Source organism: Sapajus apella, unplaced genomic scaffold, assembly GCF_009761245.1.
Source record: "Sapajus apella isolate SASKATOON/1434 unplaced genomic scaffold, GSC_monkey_1.0 scaffold19, whole genome shotgun sequence".
In the NCBI taxonomy this organism is placed as follows: Eukaryota; Metazoa; Chordata; class Mammalia; order Primates; family Cebidae; genus Sapajus; species Sapajus apella.
Window position 1 is genome coordinate 29,295,436 of NW_022436959.1, and position 21,605 is coordinate 29,317,040.

At 38.8% G+C, this 21,605-nt stretch overlaps 1 pseudogene; it reads left to right on the forward strand.

Annotated features, from left to right (window-relative positions):
- Positions 1–6,899: 6,899 nt before the first annotated feature.
- Positions 6,900–21,225, forward strand: LOC116557293 (annotated as a pseudogene).
- The last annotated feature ends 380 nt before the right edge of the window (positions 21,226–21,605 follow it).

The following is a 21,605-nucleotide window of genomic DNA, read 5'->3' on the forward strand; positions in this document are numbered from 1 at the left end:
ACTAGGTATTTAGTAGTGACTACAATGGGCCAATTTCTATTGTCAACAACAGCTATAAGTGTATTACTGACAAAGAGCAAAGTCTTTCTGTCTTTTTTTGGTGATAAATTGGTAAACTGGCTACAGGGAATTTCCACAGCACTTTTGCCTTGGGAAACAGAGTCTTTATTTGGCTTATGTCCTTATGCATGCATTTATATACATATGTATTTATTTGGGTTTCCTTGGGAAATTAAATGGGCAAGGGCATGTAATATTTTAGCTTAATCCAGAGATTGGCAAACGTTTTCTATAAAGAGCCGGAGAGTAAACATTTTTGTTTTGTGGGCCATAGGTCTCTGTCACAACTATTAAACTATGCCCTTGTAGCACAAAAGCAGTCATAGACAATACATAATTAAATGAGAGTGGCTGTCTTCCAATTTTCCTTACAGAAATAGACAGGAACCCTAGTTTGCAGACCCTTAGAATCTATCAAAATATATTAATGGCTCCCCCACTTGCAATTAAACTTGCTAAAGTCTCTTCCCTAAATAAAAATCAAAGAAGCCCACATCACTGCAGAAAGTTGTTTTGTACTCACCATCTCTTTTTCTCCACTGCTCATTTACCTTCAACTCTAGACAAACCGACCTCTGTGCTCACCACCCACTAAATTGCCCTTATCAAGGTCACTGCCGATCTCCATGTTGCTAAATCCCTCAGAGACTCCAGTATTTCTTTCTTACTCAATCGCTACACAGCTTTCAACACAGCCAGCCACTCCCTCCTCCTTCTGGAAATACCCTCCACTCAGCTTCTGAAACCTTCCAAGACTGATTTCCTTCCTTCAGCAGGAATACTTGACAACTATCAAAGGCTCCTTCTCCTCTTCACAAACTACATGATGGAGTTGCTCGGGGCTCTGTCCCGGGTTCTATAGCTTCTCTCCCTAGCTTTATCTATTCTGTCGCTTCAAATGATATCTTTATGCTGGAAACTCCCAAACTTACTTTTTCACCCCAGGTCATTCCCCCAGTTCTTTACTCATATATCCAATTGCCCACTTGACATTGCAAGTCTCTTAGATAGATGTCTTAAATGTAAAGTGCTGGGCAAATATGAATGAATAAATATAGACATGAGTTTACCCGGTTTCCCAAGCAGAAACCAGAGCCTAATCATTAACTCCACTCTTTGGCATTCTATTGCATTACCAAAACATAAGCCTTCTCTTTCCTAATCATCTGCTGAATCTTTTCCTGGCTCTCTATACCTAATTCCTAGGCTGGTATAGCCGCATCTATTGCTAAAATACTGAAATACTTCCATATTTGTTTTAAAGAACTGCGGGCCTAAGCTCCTGTTGTGGTGGCTCTACCTCTGGGGTCCACCTGCCCCAACCAGCCTGGTCTAGCAGATGCCTGAACACTCGGCTCTAGTGCTAAGGCTTGCATCGTTCTGATGGATCAATGTTTATGCCAAAATAACTAAGTGTTTCAATACTATCCCAGCCTAATACCACAGTGACTAAAATATTCCAGCACTAGGAAATTATCTTTCACCCAGATTACTGGAAAAGCTATAGTTTGGATGTTTGTCCCCCACAAATCTCATGTTGAAATGTGACCCCCAGTGTGAAGGTGCGTGTAATGGAAGGTGTTTGGGTCATGGGAGCATATCCCTCATGAATGGCTTTGTGCTGTCCTCACTGTAATAAGTGAGTTCTCACTCTATGAGTTCACACGGGATCCAGCTGTTTAAAAGAGGCTGGCACCTCCTCCTCTTGCTTGCTCCCTCTCTCACTATGTGACATGCCGGCTCCTCTCTTGCCTTCCACCATGATTGTAAACTTCCTGTGGCCTCACAAGAAGCTGAACAGATGCTGACACCATGCCTGTACAGCCTGCAGAACTGTGAGCCAAATAAACCTTAATTCTTTATTAATTACCCAGCCTTGGGCATTCATTTATAGCAACGAAACAGACAAACACACCATCCAGCTGGTTTCCCTACCTCCTGCCTTATTCATCTCCAGACTTAGCATAGCAGCCAGAGTGATCTGTCTAAAATGCAAATTGATGACATCTCTCCCCAGCTTAAAATCTTTAAACATGGGTAACTCTCAAGATAAAACTATAGGTCCTTAATAAGTTTCCCCAGGCTTTCAGGATCTGCCTCCTACTCATTCTTCAAATCTCACGTCCTCAGAGACATCATCCTGATCCCATTTAAAGTAAGTTATTCTTGTTATTCTCTCTTAGCAACTTACTTGTTTTCCTCATTGCATTCATTACTTGGCATTATTATGGTGATTATGTTTATCTGTTTCCCCAACTAAACTATAAGCTACCTGAGAGCAGACGCCATGTCTATCTTGTATGCTGATATTTCCCTAGCTCCTGAATATTGTTAAGTGAATAAATCTGAATTCCTGAATATCTTCTAGCTTCATCTCTGGCTATATTTTTTCTTGGAACTTATGGTTTAGCTGTATGAAGTCAACATATATTCAGCAATTACTTGATAATGATATTCTTGGTTCCCTAAACATTCCACATAGAATACTGTCTTTTGCCTGGAATAGTTCTGGCTGCACGCTCATGCCCTTTCACCTGACAAATTCCTGCTTACCTTCCAGGTATCAACACTGCCTTTGCACCTAAATGCCTTGCATGTTAGTTACTCCATGATAAAACTCTTTATACTGTAATTTAAATGTCTGTTTCTCTTTCTGTTTTTCTTACAGAAGAAAGGCAATTAAGGCAAGGACTATGTTTGTCATTTTTCACTGTTGCCTCTGAAGTACCTTGCTCAGTGCCTGGCACTCAGTAAACAATATTTAGCAGACAAATTCAATCCTAAAGCAGACATCCCAAAGTTCTGAGAGGGGACCAGTGAACTCATATCCATTCGGGTGGCAAGATTTCATTTTTTTTTAAGTGGCTACAAAGAAAAAGGTGGGGTTTTTTGTTTGCGTTTTGTTTGTTTCCCTAAGAATACACTTTCCCTTAGCTATATGCTTCCGCAATACGCAGCAACTCCAGCTGCAACTCATTGTTTGTCTTTAAGAGCAGAAACTCATTCATAAATTGCTAAATTTATTTATAGCCTAAGTGAAAAGTGCAAAGTGCAGGTTACTAAAAAGATCTATGAGGAGAATGGGTTTTGCAAAGTCCCAAAAGGACACAACAGGAGAGCAAGATCCTTTCCTTAAAATAATTTTTTAAAAATATATTCATTATGAATTCATGTAATTTAGTTAAAAACAAAACCTCTTTCCTGTACTCATTAATGGCAGCTTTATGGTTTCATTCTGCCGGGCACATAAATATGTTATAATATAAACAAGCCAATGGTGTAATGAATCATTTCAGTCTTATTGTGCATATGTTTTTACTACAAATCTTGGTGAAAAAAGCTATTCACGCTCTGCATTTTTAAATTATGCTAATGTGATTAGTCATTATGGTCCTACTTACTCTTTATGATGGATGCAAGATGTTTAAGCCTCTTACAGGACTTGTGAGGGGCCTGATTAATGCTTGAGACCCAATCAAGAAGCTGTTGATGAAGTTCCAGTAACATATTAAAAAGTTATATACAACCGAAGAGTTGATCCTTGCCCATATAAGATTACATAAATTAATAAAATAAGTGTCAATTGTATTAATGCACATTTTTATTCTTCCACAAACATTTTAGCTGCTACCATAACTGCTTAATGTATTTTGGTTTGGAATGAAAGTGTAAAAATGACAGAGAAAGCTGTTATTATTGTTAAATATAAAAAAGCACACACATCCACACCAGTAAACAAGGGTTTTCAAAACCTAGACTTCAAAACAGTTCACCCATTCTTGCATTTTGATGTTGACATGATCAAGCAAAATGAAAAACAGAAGAGACATATTTTGGTTGGTTATTATGCTGCCAAATTAGATTGTTCCTGTTATTGTCTTGCATAAATCCCATGCTCAGAGGGGGAAGTGAGGAGCCAGGAGAAGAATATGGACACGTGTGTGAAGTCAGCAAAAGAACAATTTTAGAATTTTAAATGAGTCCAATAAATTGAAGACCTGAGTAGCAATCTGAGAAATAAATTTCAGGAGAAAGAAATGTAATATATACTTTATATTCAGTGTTTTAAAAACTTTTTAAGAAATGGAACCCCTTTTCAAAAATCTTATGAATAATTACAACCCATATACCATGGCGTGCAAGGCTGTTCTTGTGTTGATATAAAGAAATACTGCGTGATTTATAAAGAAAAGAGGTGTAATTAGCTCATGATTCTGCAAACGGTACAGGAGGCATGGCGATGGCACCTGCTTGGCTTCTGAGGAGGCCTCAGGGAGCTTTTACTCATCGCGGAAGGCAAACTGGGAGCAGGCATTTCGCATGGTGAAAACAGGAGCAGAGAGGGAGTGGGCAGGGACACGCCGCACACCTAAACAACCAGATCTGGAAAGAACATACTACCATGCAAACAGCACCAAGCCATAAAAGATGTGCCCCCATGACCCAAACACCTCCCACCAGGCCCCACCTCCGATACTGGGGATTATATTTCAACATGAGATTTGGGCAGCACAAATATCCAAACTGTTAATATATCAGATGGAATATAAGAAAGAAATAAGAAAATTTAGTAAACATTAGTTCGAACTTATCATATTTATGCATATCAACGAATTGAAAAAGTAAGACGGTTTTAATATTTCTGTGATTTCTTACTAGTCACATACTATTGAGATTTTCTTGATAACAAAAATAAGCTGTTGGAAATGGTAAAAATATGAGTTTTTAAACAAGTTGCCTTGTAATATCAGGATACTATTCCATTTATAAGTAATGAGAGGGAACTTCCATTTGTTCTGAGAGCCGCATTCTGGGTTAATCTGAAACAAGTTGACATGTTGTTGGTCTCTGTTGTAACAGCATTCGGTACATGACATGCTTGAATGTGCCTGTTTTTAAAAATTGCGTTTTGTAATAGATAAAAATTTAGCAAAATTCCAATCAAATGTTTCTGACCCATGAGTCTCCTCAAGGACACAATAGGGTGGGGCAGGGTGAGAACACTGTTCTGGCTGGTTCTCTCTGACTTGTAGTCTCCTCCACTGCGCAGGAAGGATTTTAACAACCTATCTGCTAGACTGCTCTGCACACCAACCCCACACTGCCCTGCTGTAGACATAAAGGATGTATTTCTTTTGCAGTGTTCTTTATTTCAGTTAATGGTATCACAACCTTAGGAGCTGAAAACCCCTTCAACTTTTCCCTTTTTCTCACTCCTAACATTTAATAGCTCACAAAAGTCTACTCATACCACCTCCAAACTATCTATGGAATCTGATCTCTCATCTCCCCTTTGTCCCCGCTGCAACTACCTCCTGACTGCTACCTGCAGACTTCAGCCTCATCCTACCCCTCCCAGCCAGAGCTTCTGTTCTGAGACACAGGCTTGATTCGGTCATTCCCTTGCTTTAAAGCTGCTAACACTGTTTTGCACCTAACTGGTTAAGGCCAAACCCCTCAGCAAGTATGAAAGGCCCTCCATAGCCTAACCCCACCAAACTCCAAACTCCTCTCTTGCTGACTCCAACCCAGGCAACCCTGGACTTATCACACTGCATGTACGTTATCCTTTGCATCTGTCTTCTTTGTGCCTGAAGCACTCCTACTCATCCTCCAGGACCCAACTCAAACATTACTCCTTCTTCAAAGCATTTCTTGATTTTTCCAGGCAAAGCAAGTTGCAGCTCTTGAACTTCCTTTGTATTACAAATCCTTGTAGCATCTGCTCCAGTGTTTAGACTGCAATCATCCTCTTTTATGTCTCTTTTCTCCCAAATACTATGAGCGTTTAGAGCACAGATATTATATCTCATCCATCTTTTTAATCCCAAGCATGTACCATCATGCTTGATATCTGCCCGAAACATGGTATATTTTCAGTGCATATTTTTGAGCTCTTTATTACAGCATTTCATGTGGAGTTTGTTCTTGATTCTCAGTGACACGAAAACAGAAACCACAATGATATCCTGTAGGCTTTCTGTTGCAATGAGCACACAGCTAATTGCCAGTTTCTTTTCTACTTTAATTTCTCCATTACATTGGGCACTTAAATCCTTTATCTTCCTCTGAGTTTATTAACATATTTCAGAATTTAATCTTGAAACATCTCTTTATGATGTTTTCTTTCCAAAATTTACTTATCCTGTCCCCTCTCAGGTTATATGAAACTTTCCTGGTGTTTAGAACCTCAAACAGAACTAATTTCTCTTCCTGGTTTCAGGTCAGATTTTGGCAAATGTGATCAGTTATTGTGCTCCAAGACAGAGACTCCCTTTCATTGTTTTTTCCTACTACATTTTATCCTTCCCACAAGAGGTCATATTCAAGTGATTTGCAAATTTTAGGTCGTCTGCCCAATAGCCCTTGAACCCTGAAGATACTAAAGTAAAGCTGGAATTCTAATTATTTTTGTGTATTAATGCTATATGCTACATTCAATAAAAATCATGAGTAAATTTTTATTGAGTTATGGGATAGATTCAATAAAAATTGATGTCATGATATTATTACTTCTTTACAAACACAGTTGCTTATTATTCCTGACCAGCTGGATATTTTACTGATTTTATCACCATTTATTTGCTCCATGATTTTACTTGAACAGAATTTAATAACACTTACTAGGATGGTTGTTCTTCCACATCATTCAACCATTCCCACCCCTTTGCAAGGCATAACATTTCCTATTTCCAATCCTCCTCGGGTTTGTAAAAAAATAGCTTGGCAATGGTTCACTAAGAATTGCAATTTAATCCTTTGGAATAACAGGCTTTTCATCTCTGCTCCCTGCAATGGTCCTACGATCTGCCACACAATCAGTTCCTTAGAAAAGAACAATGCCGCTCAAAAGAAAAGAAAGTGCTGGCAACATGGTAAAGAACATGAGGCCTGTTATAAAATTTGTAAATATAAATTAACCTTGGGAGTAAACGGCATCAAAATATGAATTATTGCTCCCTTTCAAAAGAAGAATTAGGACATTTTTGGCAGCAAATGCAAATGAACCTGAGTGTCTGCGCTTTTGATCCGGACTGTGTAAACACAGGCTCATAAGTAGGTAGTTTAGTGTTTATATTGGTGGAGTCTCTAAAGTTATGCTTACCGACCCAGAAACAATGCAACATTCAAGAAAGAGCAAACACAACCTTAATTCTTACCTCCCATGGCCCTTGACCTAAGGGGTGTTTATCTAAGTTGTTTTGTATCTTGTATTTTATGGAGCAGGTTATTATCAAAAATATACAGATACAGCCCTATCTATCTAAAATGCTACACACACATTTATTTAAATGGGATTAGTCTGTTATAAAATATCCTCCTTTTAAGACAATTATAGGCCATCAACAATCTGCACAGTAATTTATCACCTCGTTTTCAGTCATTATCACTGTTAGTCAACCATGTGTTCCACAGCCTACACATCACTGAGAGTTCACTGGGATTAGTTACATGTTTTAAGAGTCATTATCGTCATCATTATTACTACAAATCACACCATTTATTTTGCACCAACAGTCTGCTGAAGAAAGCAGGTTGGCACAACTTACAGTGGATAAGAAGTAGATGCCACCTACAAAAGGAACACCGGAGTGGGTTCTAGCAAGAATGTGAGAGGGAAGATGACTTAGTATGATCTTTAGGAAAGAGTATGGGGCTATATATTTTCACCTGAAATGTGGTCTCCTGGAAAGGCAAATAATTTGTAAAAAAAAAAAATCCTTTTGCTTCTTCAATGGCCTGATCAACAGAGAACTAAGAGAAGTGACCAGAAGACATATTTAAAATCACAGAATTTAGAAAAACTGCCCATGTCTTTGGTACAAAATGACTTTTTTCTCCAAAGCCCATTGAGACTTTTACTCTCTCAAGTCAGTCTGAGTCTAAAGTTGGTGTCTGAGTCCCCTCCTCTACCAGCACAGGCTATTTATGTAACATCCAGGGGAGTGAGCCATCTAGTCAACCAAAGCAGGGTACAGAGAGGTTGGCAGTCTGAGCTCAGCCAACAGATCACTGTGTAATAAAAAAGGATGCATTTCCTTCTGAGTATTACAATAAATGTAAGGCTCTACTATGCCTTATTTGTAAACTACCAGAAACCAAGTCAAATACTCCTTTTTCTTTCTATAAAATGTAAACATTAAAAGTGATTCTAATGTGATTATAAAATTTAACTTGGAAACTAAGTTTTTAGGACAAAGCAGAGAAAGTTTTTATTTTTTATTTTTTTGGGCTTTTATAGAATTGGCCAAAACTTTTAACAAAACTTAAGGGTAAAAGGAGCCATTTGGCAAAAATGTCTGCATTCCTGCTTTATTTTTTATTTAAGGATTGTGAAAATTTGGAGTAAAGCAGCAAATCATATTAATAAATTTTTAATTATTTTATGTTTATTGAGAAGGAATTAAGTTCAAAATCATCTTACATTTGGTGGCTAGTGATATCTTAATAATTAATGAAATTAGTTTTCATGAAAATCATCTATTTTCTTTAAATGAAACGTGATATAATTTTTGACATTTAAAAAGAGCTACAGGATAAATAACCTATTATTATTGGGGTCAGATTTGTACACATGGTAAATATTTGACCTTTTATATATCCTTAGGAATTCTGGTCACAATAATTAAGGTTAAGGGTACTTCACATTTTAAAAAGCCCAGATTTTCTATAATACCTAAAGATTCACAGTACCTTCATTTTACCCCAATTAGCATCTGTATACATATACATAACTGACAAAAAAAAAAAAAACTTTTCCACCTGAGTATTTCCATTTGGCGTTCTGGGTCTGAGACAAGTACATGTTATAGAAAATGGCTACAGGGAAAAGAAAAGCAATGGTTGAGAGGATATCGATTCCGGGAATTCTTAAGTATCTGGGAAGATTTTAAAAGTAAATATAAAAAAGAAATTATGGTGGGCTTTTCCAGAAAACAAAGTAATACATTTTATTATGTATTTATGGCTCTGGAATTTTTCCTACAACCTACACAAGCTATAAAAATAATTGCCAACCCTTCCCACAATGACTGATGCCGTTTGTAAGGTTGCTACTGTCAGAAAGATTTTTTTCAGAAGACTGAAAAAAAAAGTATAAATATTATTTTTTTAATTGTCTTTATGAAAAACTATTTTTTCAGCCTTTGGACCTGAGCGGTAATTTACATAGCCGATTATAAAATCTCTCTCAGAATGACTGCACACCTGCATTGGGTGAAACTGAAAGAAAAACTCTCTTGTTCAGTAATGCACCATATGCAAATTGGGGGAATAAAAGGAGCACAACAGCTGGCATGAAAAGAGTATTTTACACATTCTTAGGGAGTACTAGTCTGGAGGCATTCAGAAGCACCATCAGGCTGGCAAAAGTGCACTATGCAACTAGGGTAACCTTGAGTATGAAAAAAAACCCCAGCTTTTAAAGAAACAGATAAATGTTATTATGATCAAAGTCCAAAACTCAATGGCATTAATAACCGAGTGTTGAGCAAAATGGGAAGAGCCATTAACAAATTCATTAAGAGCCTCTTTACATTCCTACCATCAACTGAAAACATATGTCTAATCTGTACTCTCTTTATTTCAATTATTATTGGTAGAAAAAAAGATAGCCTGCTTGAATATCATAAAAATATGTCAATGACATACTTCTTATGTTTCTAGGTCAGAGTGTACACAACTTCAGTCAACATTTATATTAAATGACAGCAACCTTTCAAGGCCTAGTTCTTCCTTAAGCAAAGAAGTGATTACTCTTCACAAAGGGACTGCTAACAGGATCTTAGAGGCAGTGTTGCCTATGAAAAAAACTCTGGACCATTCATAAGTTCAACTCACTCATCTATTAAATGGGGCTAATAATACCTGGCCTGCCCATTTGCACTTAGTGTGAACATCAAATCAAATCATAACAGTTGAAAGCACTTTGTGATGTGTAAGATGACACATAAATGTAAAGGATTATAATTCATAAGTGAATTAGATAATAGCTATTCTTAGTTTATAGATATGAGAGAAGTCTAAACTCCTCAGAGTTTAATGCAATTATAATTATTTGATCCTTATATTTATTTTGATTAACAATCACATGCATCTCTTATTTAGGCAAGAAAGCTGAATTTCCTTTTCAGGCCACCCTCTGCCAGTTTTCAAGCTTGCTTTTTATGTGTTTGTGAAACTCACTGAACTCAGCCAAGATTTTAACAGGGAAGTCCCAATGTTGATTAAAATGGCCTATTTTGGCACTTTTGTCCAAAATCTAATTACCAATGACAAGATAAAACAAAACAAACAAAACCAATGCCCCATTCCATGCAATCCCAGAACCCTAAGCTGCTCTCATTCTTGGTCTACTGACCAAAAGACTAACATTTTAGGCAAGATTTACACAGACCATTGCTCTTCTCTGTCAACTTTATAATAACACATTCATAATACACTAGGAAGCATCATCAAAAATAATCAAGGTTCAATTGTGCTTACAGAGTACAGTTTGTTATTGTAGCTTTTATTTCTTTCTTCCTAGAGAAATTTATAATTATCTGGTCATGAAATTCCTAAAAGCTGTTAGATACGGAAGGAAGCTTAGAGGTGGATGAGCCCTGGAATAGATCTTCTTTGCCTCAAGTTTTATATGCTTATCATTTGGTAACTAATTTTTCTTTATGTATGTATGTATGTATGTATGTGTGTGTGTGTGTGTGTCTTGTCTTTTGAGGGAAGAGGCCCAAGAATTGGTGGGCCTTTTTACAATAAATCTGGGTGATAATAATGACCAGGTACAATGCTTTGTCTAATGACTGCTTTCTGTGGCCATTAGCCTTCAAGTCCTGGGAGTCCCTGACCCCCAATCTGTGTTGCTTTTAGGTAAATGGGTTTTCTCACTTTGCAAGCTTAAGGCAAAAGACCTCGCTGGGCCACTTTAGAGACAATTATTTTCATTTGTAAAATAAGTACTTTTGACTTAAGGCTTTCAAGGCCCCCTTCAGCTCTGAAACACTCATGGCTTGTTAAGCAACACCTCCAAAGATGACCCAGTCAATAAACTTAATTATGCTCACAAAATTTGAGACCTACTTCCAGCATCTATCATAAAAAAGTTTTCCTGTCTTCTTTATTGACTTGAGTTTTCATTTTTGTTTCTACAGTTGACAACCATTTAACAACAACAAAAAGCCACAACTAAAATAACATTTTTGCAAAAGCCCGTTCAAGTCAATCTTATTTGGACTAATTATCTACTCCATAGCAATGAATATGAAGTATTTCACTGTGAACAGTTACACTTTGAATGACAAATATTTTCTGACATGATCACTAGAATACCTATTGTTGTCAGAGCAGAAATGCTAATTATTAGCTGGCCATTTAAGCTGGCTAGTATCTACTCTAAACAGTCATTAACTGGCCTAGATTGAACTTCAATTTCCCTATCTGTAAAGTTGGAATTGGGCCACTGATATAGCTCTTGAAAAGCACTTGTAATCATCTTGAGTCTCAGAGGGTAAATTACCACCTGGGCACATCTGAGACTTTTGGGGATGCATTTACTTTTGGGGCCATTAGGGAAACCATTTAGTACTGCAGCAATATTTAGTGCTGCTGCCCAAGCGCCCCAAAGAGTTTATGCACTTCCCATACAGCTCCCGCCTTCTCTGTAAATCAACAAATTTATCAAATGGTGCTTTTGACAAATCAATTTGCTTGACACGGGTGGGCATTTTACTTCCATCTATTATAGACAGAGTACTTTGACTCTTTTTGGCTCATAAAGGAATCAGGGGCCAAACCCCAACAGGCATCTGCACTGTGCCTCACAGAGTAGTTTGAAATTATTTATGAAACAGAGTTGTTAACTGCTGGAACCTTTCACTGCCATTATTGTAGTCTCCCATCTTTAGGAGAACAATGCCAAATGGTGGTGGCAGTTACTTGACAGAGTTGCGATTTTAACATTTCATTATTAACGATAGCTATCGGATGTGAGCATCTATCCACTACCTGTTCTTACCTCCTTCCATCTGGACTCAAAGAAAAAGGGACATTAAAGAAGGTGAATCCTACTTATGTTCTGGATCTGTTCTTCTTGCCTCCTTAAGCAGTATTTTGATCAAATATTTCTACTCTCTCCGGAGTCATCAATTTTTTTTTTTTTTGCTACATTTTCCTTCTAAGCCATGTGAAAAACTCCAATCTTAAATAAATCACATCCTCTCTGGATTTTATGGCCCTCTTTGTTCTCTCCATCCCTTTCTTTTCTTTCCTTGCTATGTTTGGGAAAGAGAAGTCCATACTTACTATCTTGGCTCCATCACTCATTCACTCCATGGCCCCTGTAGCCTTCTCTGAATGTGGTTCTATTTGTTTTGTTTGTTTCATTTTGAGACAGTCTTGCTCTGTCACCCAGGCTGTAGTGCAGTGGTGTGATCTCGGCTCACTGCAACCTCTGCCTCCTGCTTCAAGAGATTCTCCAGACAGCCTCCCAGTCGCTGCAGTTACAGGCAGCCCCCGCCACACCTGGCTAATTTTTTGTACTCTTAGTAGAGACAGGGTTTCACCATGCTAACCAGACTAGTCTCGAACTCCTGATCTCAAGTGATCCGCCTATCTCAGTCTCCCAACGTGCTGGGATTACAGGCCTGAGCCACCACAGCCAGCCTGAATATGGTCACTATTGATGACAGCCTAGGTCTTCTACATTTTCAAGAGCCGACAAAATGTTTGAGATCTAAAGAAAAATCGACTGACTCAAATACAGAAGAAACTAGAACAATTTTAATTTGTAACAATTTCAAAAGGAAAAAGGTTAATCTCCTAAATTTTTATGACATAAATTTAACGTGGAATTTGGTGTATCTTAATGTTTGCTGCAACATGTGGTTGGATCTTTAGAAACCAGCATGTTCAGGATATAGAAGAGTTTTAAATGACCCTGATAAGAGATCTAATTGCCAAATCCAGTGGGCCATTTTTAATCCTTATTAAAAAACGAAGCAGCATTGGATAATGTTGCCCATGCTCTCCATTCTTCTCCCTTGGTTTCTGTCATATCACCATCTCATAGGTTTTAACAAACCACTTTGAATACTTCTGCTGAGTCTCCTCTGGAGTCTTCTTCTATACCCAGAGTTCCATCTTGGTTGTCTTTTTTTGTCATATGCTTTCCTTGACAATCTCATCCATACCCAGGTTCCATGCTTATTTATATTTTGAGCTCCATCACCATCTGCACTGTCGCCTCAACTTCAACTGCCCTTAAAAGTCTGCTCCTCATTTCATAGATCCTGAGTAAATGGCACACTATTAATTCAATGGCTCAATCAAGAAATCAGGGGGTCATCTTACATTCTTTCTTTCCCTCTCATCTTATAGTCGATCAATCACCAATTCCTGTCAATTACTGCAATCTCTTACAGCTGTCCACTTTTCTTCATCTATTAAGAACACAACTCTGGGCCAAGCATGGTGTTTCACACCTGTAATTCTAGCATTCTGGAAGGCCAAGGCAGGAGGATTGTTTGAGCTCATGAGTTCAACATCAGCCTGAGCAACATAGCAAGATCTCATCTCTCCAAAAAAAATAAAAAAAAATTAGCTGAGTGGGGTGGCATGCCCCTGTAGTCCCAGCTACTCAGGTGGCTGAGGCCGGAGGACTGCTGGAACCCATGAGGTCAAGGCTACAGTGAGCTTTAATCATGCCAATGCACTCCAGCGAGGGTGGCAGAGATAGACCCTGTGTCAAAAACAAAAAAATTCACAACTCTGATTGTGTCATTCCCATGCTTAATCACTTCGGTGGCTCTCAATGACCCTGGGACAAAGTCCAAAATCTTCCCCTGAGCCTCTCCATGCGCTGGCTGCTGCCACCTCTCCAGCCTCATTTCCATCCATTCTTCTGCTAGACAGTACTTCTTTGAATCTCCAGATCCTGTCCACGGCACACCACCACCTGCCACCATTATCTTGTTTTTGCACTATGGGCCTCATCTTCTGCAATTCCCATTATACTTTTTTTTTTTTTTTTGAGACAGAGTCTCATTCTGTCACCCAGCCTGGAGTGTAGTGGCACGATCTTGGCTAACTGCAACCTCCGCTTCCTGGGTTCAAGCGATTCTTCTGCCTCAGCATCCCAAGTTGCTGAGATTACAGGCATGCACCACCAAGTCCAGCTAATTTTTTTGGATTTTTAGTAGAGACAAGGTTTCACCATGTTGATCAGACTGGTCTTGAACTCCTGACCTCAAATTATCTGCCCACTTCAGCCTCCCAAAGTGCCGGGATTACAGGCGTGAGCCACTGAGCCCGGTCCCCCCATCATAGTTTTAATTGCTTGCTCAATGTCTGTTTTCCCCACTGGAAAGAGTGCTTAATATGTGTTAGGTACTTTCCCTGTGCCAGGAAGTTTTACATACATCATCTCATTTTAATCACAACAGCAACTATGAGGTAGGTTCTGTTATTATTCCAATTTTAAAGATAAGGAAACTGAAGCATTGAGAAATTGAACACTGCACAGCTAGTATGGAGGAACTTAAAACTAAAACAGTACTAAAGGCAGTCTATATCCAGGGCCCATATCTCATCCACATTTAATATTGCTTCAGTGGCCAGGCATGGTGGCTCACACCTGTATTCCCAGCACTTTGGGTGGCCGAGGTGGGTAGATCATCTGAAGTGGGAGTTCAAGACCAGCCTGACCAACATGGAGAAACCCCATCTCTACTAAAAATACAAAATTAGCCAGGTGTGGTGGTGTATGCCTGTAATCCCAGCTACTTGGGAGGCTGAGACAGGAGAATCGCTTGAACCCGGGAGGCGGAGGTTGTGGTGAGCCGAGATTGTGCCATTGCACTCCAGCATGGGCAACAAGAGCAAAACTTCGTGTCAAACAAACCAAAAACATATTGCTTTAGTGAAACAGTAAGGTCTACAAGGGGAGGGGCTGAATCTTGTAGCTCCAGAGCCTAACACAGGATTGGCACAGATCGGGGGCCAATATGAAATTGCTAAAATAATAAATATAATCCAATTCTCAGAGTGGCATATAGGGGCCTCCACAATCTTACACTGACCTACCTCTTCAGCCTCATGTCCCTCCTTCCCCATACCTTATCTTCTAGCCATATACGCAGTTCCAAGAATAGGCTACAGTGGTTCACATCTCTGACTTTTGTATAATCATAAGTTACTCACTCATGCCATGTGTTCATTCACTCACTCATAATTCATTCATTTGCTAAACACCTACTGAATGCCAGGCAGACAGAAAAGTCCTATGATAGATAGATGCTATAGGAATACAGAATAGGGATATTTCAGGAGTTTGGACTAAGGAGTCAAGAATATTTCCCAAGAGAATTAACATTAAAAGTACATTTCTTTTCCCTGGAATGTGCACATCTGCATGGCAAGCCCCTATTCATCTTTTGGACTTCACTCAAATGTTTCTTCCAGGGCTCTCTCCATGGCAGAACTTGCAGCGATTGTATTTCATGTCTTAGGGTGGTGACCTTCCCCATCAGACTATGAGATCCTCTTAGACTCTTGGTGTGTATCATGTCAGTACAGTGGGTTCCTGGCACAGAGGAGGTATCCAATAAAAAGCTGATGAATGACAAAATAATGGTCCTTTTTGTGAAGATACTCCATTTTAACTCATTGTACATATCTTGGCACTTACCTGAAACCATGGAACTTGGGCTTCTGTTCATTTATAGAACAGATGTATTTTAACATATAAATGAGAGAGATTAGGGAGCACCTAGCACTACTGTATCATTTTATATTAGACACAGATATATAAATTACGTAAAAATGGCAATGTAAACATATACACACACACTCGAATACTTTTGTCAATTTAGTGACTAATAACTTGAGGAAATAAGAATTCCCATTATAAGGCACGTTCTCCTGAAAGCTTTGGGCACTATGGAGAATGCTACATAACAGAATGCTGGTATATTTTCTGAAAGACAAGATGATCCTAATGATTTCCTCATCAATGAAAAATGCCTTTTTCATTATTAGAAATGAGCCCCAAATGTTAGGCTGCTAATGTGCTTTGTATACTGTGCAAATAAATGCCATAAATAACACTTTGGACCAACATCGAAGCACACTTCTGTCTCACTACTCTCTTCCTTTTGGGGTTGACATTTGAAGAGATTCTTTGAAAATTATGAGATACAAACTTACCCCAACATCCCCTTCTCTCCTAATACATGAAGGACAGCTGTGACTGGTTTTCAGGGAACCAAAGCTCTTACAGGAGTTGCTTAGGGAGATGCCTCGCATTCTGCAATCCTCTTTCTGTTGAATCTCTAAACCTGAGCTACCTCTCCCTCCACCCCCTCCTCCCCTCCCCCACTTTCTCCCTCCAGATAGATTTCTAATCTGTCCCGTGAATAGCTGGAACTACAGCCGAGTCAGTAAACTTTTTTGGTAGAGGTCAAGATAGTAAATATTTTCAGCTTTGGACCACATGGTCCGTGTTGCAACTATTTAACTCTGTCATTATGGTGTGAAAGCAGCCACACAGAACATGTAAACAAGGGGGTATGGCCGTGTCCCAATAAAAATGGGCATGCCTACTTTCCAATAAAATTTTATTTACAAAAACAGGTGGTGGGCCAGATCTGGCCAGTAGATCACAGTTACAGACTCCTGGACTAGAAATATTCTAGGATCCCTGTTAGCTTTTCTCTGCCTTAGCATTCAATTTTCATGAGTCTGTGAGAGTTCACAATTGGGAGACAGCTGGAAAGAAAGAGAAGCAAACTTTGAAGAATCATTGGTTGTGTGAAATTACTATATTTGACTTAACTTTTCACTTGGAGTCTTTTAACTTTGTAACATAATGCCCCTATTATATTTAGCAATTAGAGTGCCATCACAAAGTAAAATGTAAAACCATTATTCCTTGAAAAGAGAAAAGGCTTGTGGTATGAAATGATGCATGCAAGGAGTGTGGGTGATAATTTACTCACATAATCATTTCTATTTCAGTTCTATGGCAAGTATTTCTGGAGATGGCTCAGATGGCAAGGAGATCTTTAAGAGGTACACGCCATAATTAACCTTTTTATGTGCTCTGATAGAAATATCAATAGTCTTTCCTCCTTTAGCACTTTTAACTTTACTTACGGTCTACAGAAATGATTTGGAGAATAATCATTATAAGAGAAAGAAAAGCCTTTATAGCTTGGTTTCAAACAAAACATGCACATTCTTCCCATTATGTTCACTTTATGGCTAAGTTCTAGACACTGAACATCTGCATTTCCTTTTCCCTCCCTGTAAAGGGAACTAGACAACCAGCCAATGCCTCTGTAGACTGTAGGCCCATGATATACAAAGTGTACTCTCTGGACTAGCAACATCAATATCTGCATCAGCATCTCCTGGAAACTTGTTAAAAATGCAAATTCTCCAGTGCCCTTCCAGACCTACTAAATAAGAAACTCTGGGAGTAGACCAAGCTGTCTGTTTTAACAAGCCCTCCAGGTGATTCTAATGCCTGCTAGAGTTTAAGAACCACTGGTATAGATTAAATTATTACTTTGTAGAAGCACAAGTTAATGGGAAGACCTGGCCTCATATAAACAGCAGCATGACCTTAAGAGCTTGCACATTCAGAAGGCACAGAAGAATACAGACAATAAGCCTATAACTACATTATAAGAAGAAAAACGGGCTGAGAAAGAAAAACAATGGGAAGAAGGAGATATAGAACTAGAATGAGTAGGAGGAACTGGAAATCCCCAGAGTTCCATTTGCAGCTGTGGCTACAATCCTCCATGATTTGATGCGTGAGGACTGGGTAAGAGAAGGGAAACAGAAATGAAGAGAACAGTCTCTCCATCTGCAAAGAATTCATAGTATTAGAGTGGAAAAAGGAAAAAAAATGGCTCCCTTGAGAATTTACAATAGGACCTAATATTTTAAGTCAAAGGATGCTGGGCATGGTGGTTCATGCCTATAAACCCAGCACTTTGGGAGGCAAAGACAGGAGAATCACTTGAGCCCAGAGGAGTTCTGGTGCAGCCTAGGCAACATGGCAAAACAACGTCTCTACAAAAAATACAAAAATTAGCTGGGCAGGGTGGTGTGTGCCTGTGGTCCCAGCTGCTTGGGCGGCTGAAGTGGGAGGATGGCTTGAGCCCAGGAAGTTGAGGTCACAGTGAGCCGTCATATCACTGATGCACTCCAGCCTGGACGATAGAGTGAGACCCTGCCTCAAAAAAAAAGGATCAAAAGAGAGAGGTTGGACATCAGGAGAAATAGCGACAAGAAGAAGACAACAAAAAAAAGAGAGGATATGAGGATAAACAGAGTGAGTATTAAAAAATTGTATTTGTACTAGAACATAGAGCATTTAGGAATTTGTTCTTTTAATTCCTCCAATTACTAAAAGGTAAGTTCTGCTTTGATTTGGAGATAAAAATCCCTGACTTTCTTGATTCTCTTATTGCTTTACTGGACAGAACCACAGAAGAATTGCAACCAAAAGCCTTTCATTTCCTTATGAAGCTTATGGCTAGCACACAGCCATAGTAACACACTGACATAAACCATTAAGCTATGTATGGGTCCGTGCTATTTAAAGAATGTTTGCTTCCCTACCCAACCCCATTCTTATGTTGAAATCCTACCCCACAATGTGATGGTATTAGGAGACATGGCCTCTGAGAGGTGATTAGGTCATGAGGGTAAGAGCCCTCATGAATGGGATTAGTGTCCTTATAAATAAGAGACCCCAGAGAATTCATTTGCGCCTTCCACCATGTAAGGGTGAGAATACAGCCATCTATAAACCCGGGAACAGGCCCTCAACAGACACCAATCTGCTGGTGCCTTGATCTTGGCTTTCCCAGCCTCCAGAACTGTAAGAAATAAATTTCTGTTATTTATAAGCCACCCAGTTTAAGGTATTCTGTTATAGCAGCCTTAATGAACAAAAAAAAAAAAAAAAAAAAAAAAAAACAGGAACAATATATTCTTATGGTAACACGACCTGGTCATTTTTCAAGTCCTGCTGCAGAGTATCAATCTAGGAGCCTCATCATAAAATCATTTTTGGGTTCCTAAGGAGAATGTTATAGGTGAGACCATACTATTAAAAAAAATAACATGAAATCAAAGATCATAGTTTTTCTGGAAGATTTTTAGAAGTCATCTTGTCAAAACAGCCTCAGATGTTTTTAAAAGTGACTTCACTGTTTTAGTAAAATATGTATGCTTATTTATTTATTTATTTATTTATTTATTTTGAGACGGAGTTTCACTCTTGTTGCCCAGGCTGGAGTGCAGTGGCATGATCTCGGCTCACCACAACCTCCACCTCCCGAGTTCAAGGGATTCTCCTGCCTCAGCCTCCTGAGTAGCTGAGATAACAGGCATGTGTCACCATTCCTGGCTAATTTTTGTACTTTTAGTAGAGATGGGGTTTCTCCATGTTGGTCAGGCTGGTCTCAAACACCTGACATCCCAAAGTGTTGGGATTACAGGTGTGAGTCACCGTGCCCAGCCTATTTTTTTTTTTAAACTCTACCAATACAGAAAAGCACGAAGAAATAAGTAACTAACTTCCCAAAGTAAAGATAGCTAACATTTGTTGAATAGAATACATAAATAAAAATAGATAGACAATTAGGAATAGTTGCAGAGAGACAGATCATATGGTACATGCTATTTTTTAAAACAAAATGTTTATTTTTGAATAATTTTAGGTTTATGAAAAGATTGCAAAGTTAATACAGCGTTTCTATACCTCTCAACCAACTTCCTCTATTGCTAACATCTTAAATTACTATGGTACATTTGTTACAACTAAAAAGCCAGCACTGGTACATTACTATTAACTAAATTTCAGACCCTTTTTAAATTTCACTTTAAAAAGTGAAATTTTCTGTCCCAAGATCGACATTGCATTTAGTTTTCAGGTTTTGTATTAGGGTTCTCCAAAGAGACCGAACCAATAGGATAAATGGGTATATACATAGAGAGAGATAGTAGTTAATTCTAAAGCTGCGAGTCATGGAACCATTAGACACACTGTTTCAGAAGAAATTGGAAATTCAGTTACAGCCAGAGCAGCACAAGTAGCTAAGAACGCTCAGAACACCACAGCACCAGTGCAACCCACGAAAACAACTAATGTCGACAAACAACTGAAACCTATTGTTTCTATGAAACAGTACAGATGGAAATGTTGGTTTTAGAGGGTCCTTTTCCTACACCTGAGGATGTCTCCATGAAGAAGGGAACCTCTGCCAAGCTTTCTCTGTTGCCTTGCTCTGCAAAATTGAGGATATTGGTAACGAAGACTGGAAGAATCCTTAGCTCTGCAGTGACTATGTTAAGGATATCTATGAGTACCTCAGGAAGCTGGAGGTTTTACAGTTCATAAACCCACATTTCTTAGATGGATGAGGTATAAATGGATGTATGTGTGCACCATCCTAGTAGACTGGCTGGTGCAAATCCACTCCAAGTTTTTAGGCTTCTTCAGGAGACTCTGTATGCGTTATTTTCACTGGTTCAGCCAGTTTCCTGGAGGAAGCTTCAACTAATTGGGATGACTGCTCTGCTCTTGGCTTCCAAGCATGAGGAGATGTTTTCTCCAAATATTGAAGGCTTTGTTTACATCACAGACAATGCTTACAATAGTTCCCAAATCCAAGGAATGGAAACTAATTTTGAAAAAACTGAAATTTGAGTTGGGTCGACCCTTGCCACTACACTTCTTAAGGCGAGCATTGAAAGCGGAAAGGTTGATGTTGAACGGCACACTTTAGCCACATATTTGATGGAATTGACTCTCATTGACTATGATATAATGCATTATCATCCTTCTAAGGCAGCAGCAGCTGCTTCCTGCTTGTCTCAGAAGGTTCTGGCCAAAAGAAAATGGAAGTTAAAACAGCAGTGTTATACAAGATACACAGAGAATGAAGTATTGGAAGTTGTACAGCACATGGTCAAAAATGTGCTGAAAGTAAATGAAAACTTAACTAAATTCATCACCATCAAGAATAAGTATGCAAGCAGCAAATTCCTGAAGATCAGCATGATCCCTCAACTGAATGCAAAAGCCATCAAAGACCTTACCTCCTCTCTGATGGGAGGGTCCTAGGCTGCAGGGGCCCCTGGGGATGTGTGCTTCATCTGTGCCCCCTTTTTTCTTTACTGGTTTAGAACTCTTTATTTTACACATGGTTCTCTGGTCTTTTCATGAAACCTCTTCTGGGACCAATTTTCTAAATGTATGTTGAGGAAAAATAAAGCTACTCATTTTTCTTAAGGTAAAAAAAAAAAATAGAATATACCTATTAGAGAGATCCTAAAAGAGATTTATTATAAGGTATTGGCTCATGCAATTATGGAGAATGAGAAATCCCAAGATCTGCAGCTGGCAAGCTGGAGACGCAGGGAAGTTGACATATATTTCCAATCTGAAACTTAGCAGGCTGGAGACTAAAAAACCGTCAATGTTTCAGTTTCAAGTCCGAAAGCCAAAAAGAAACTGGTGTCCCAGCTCA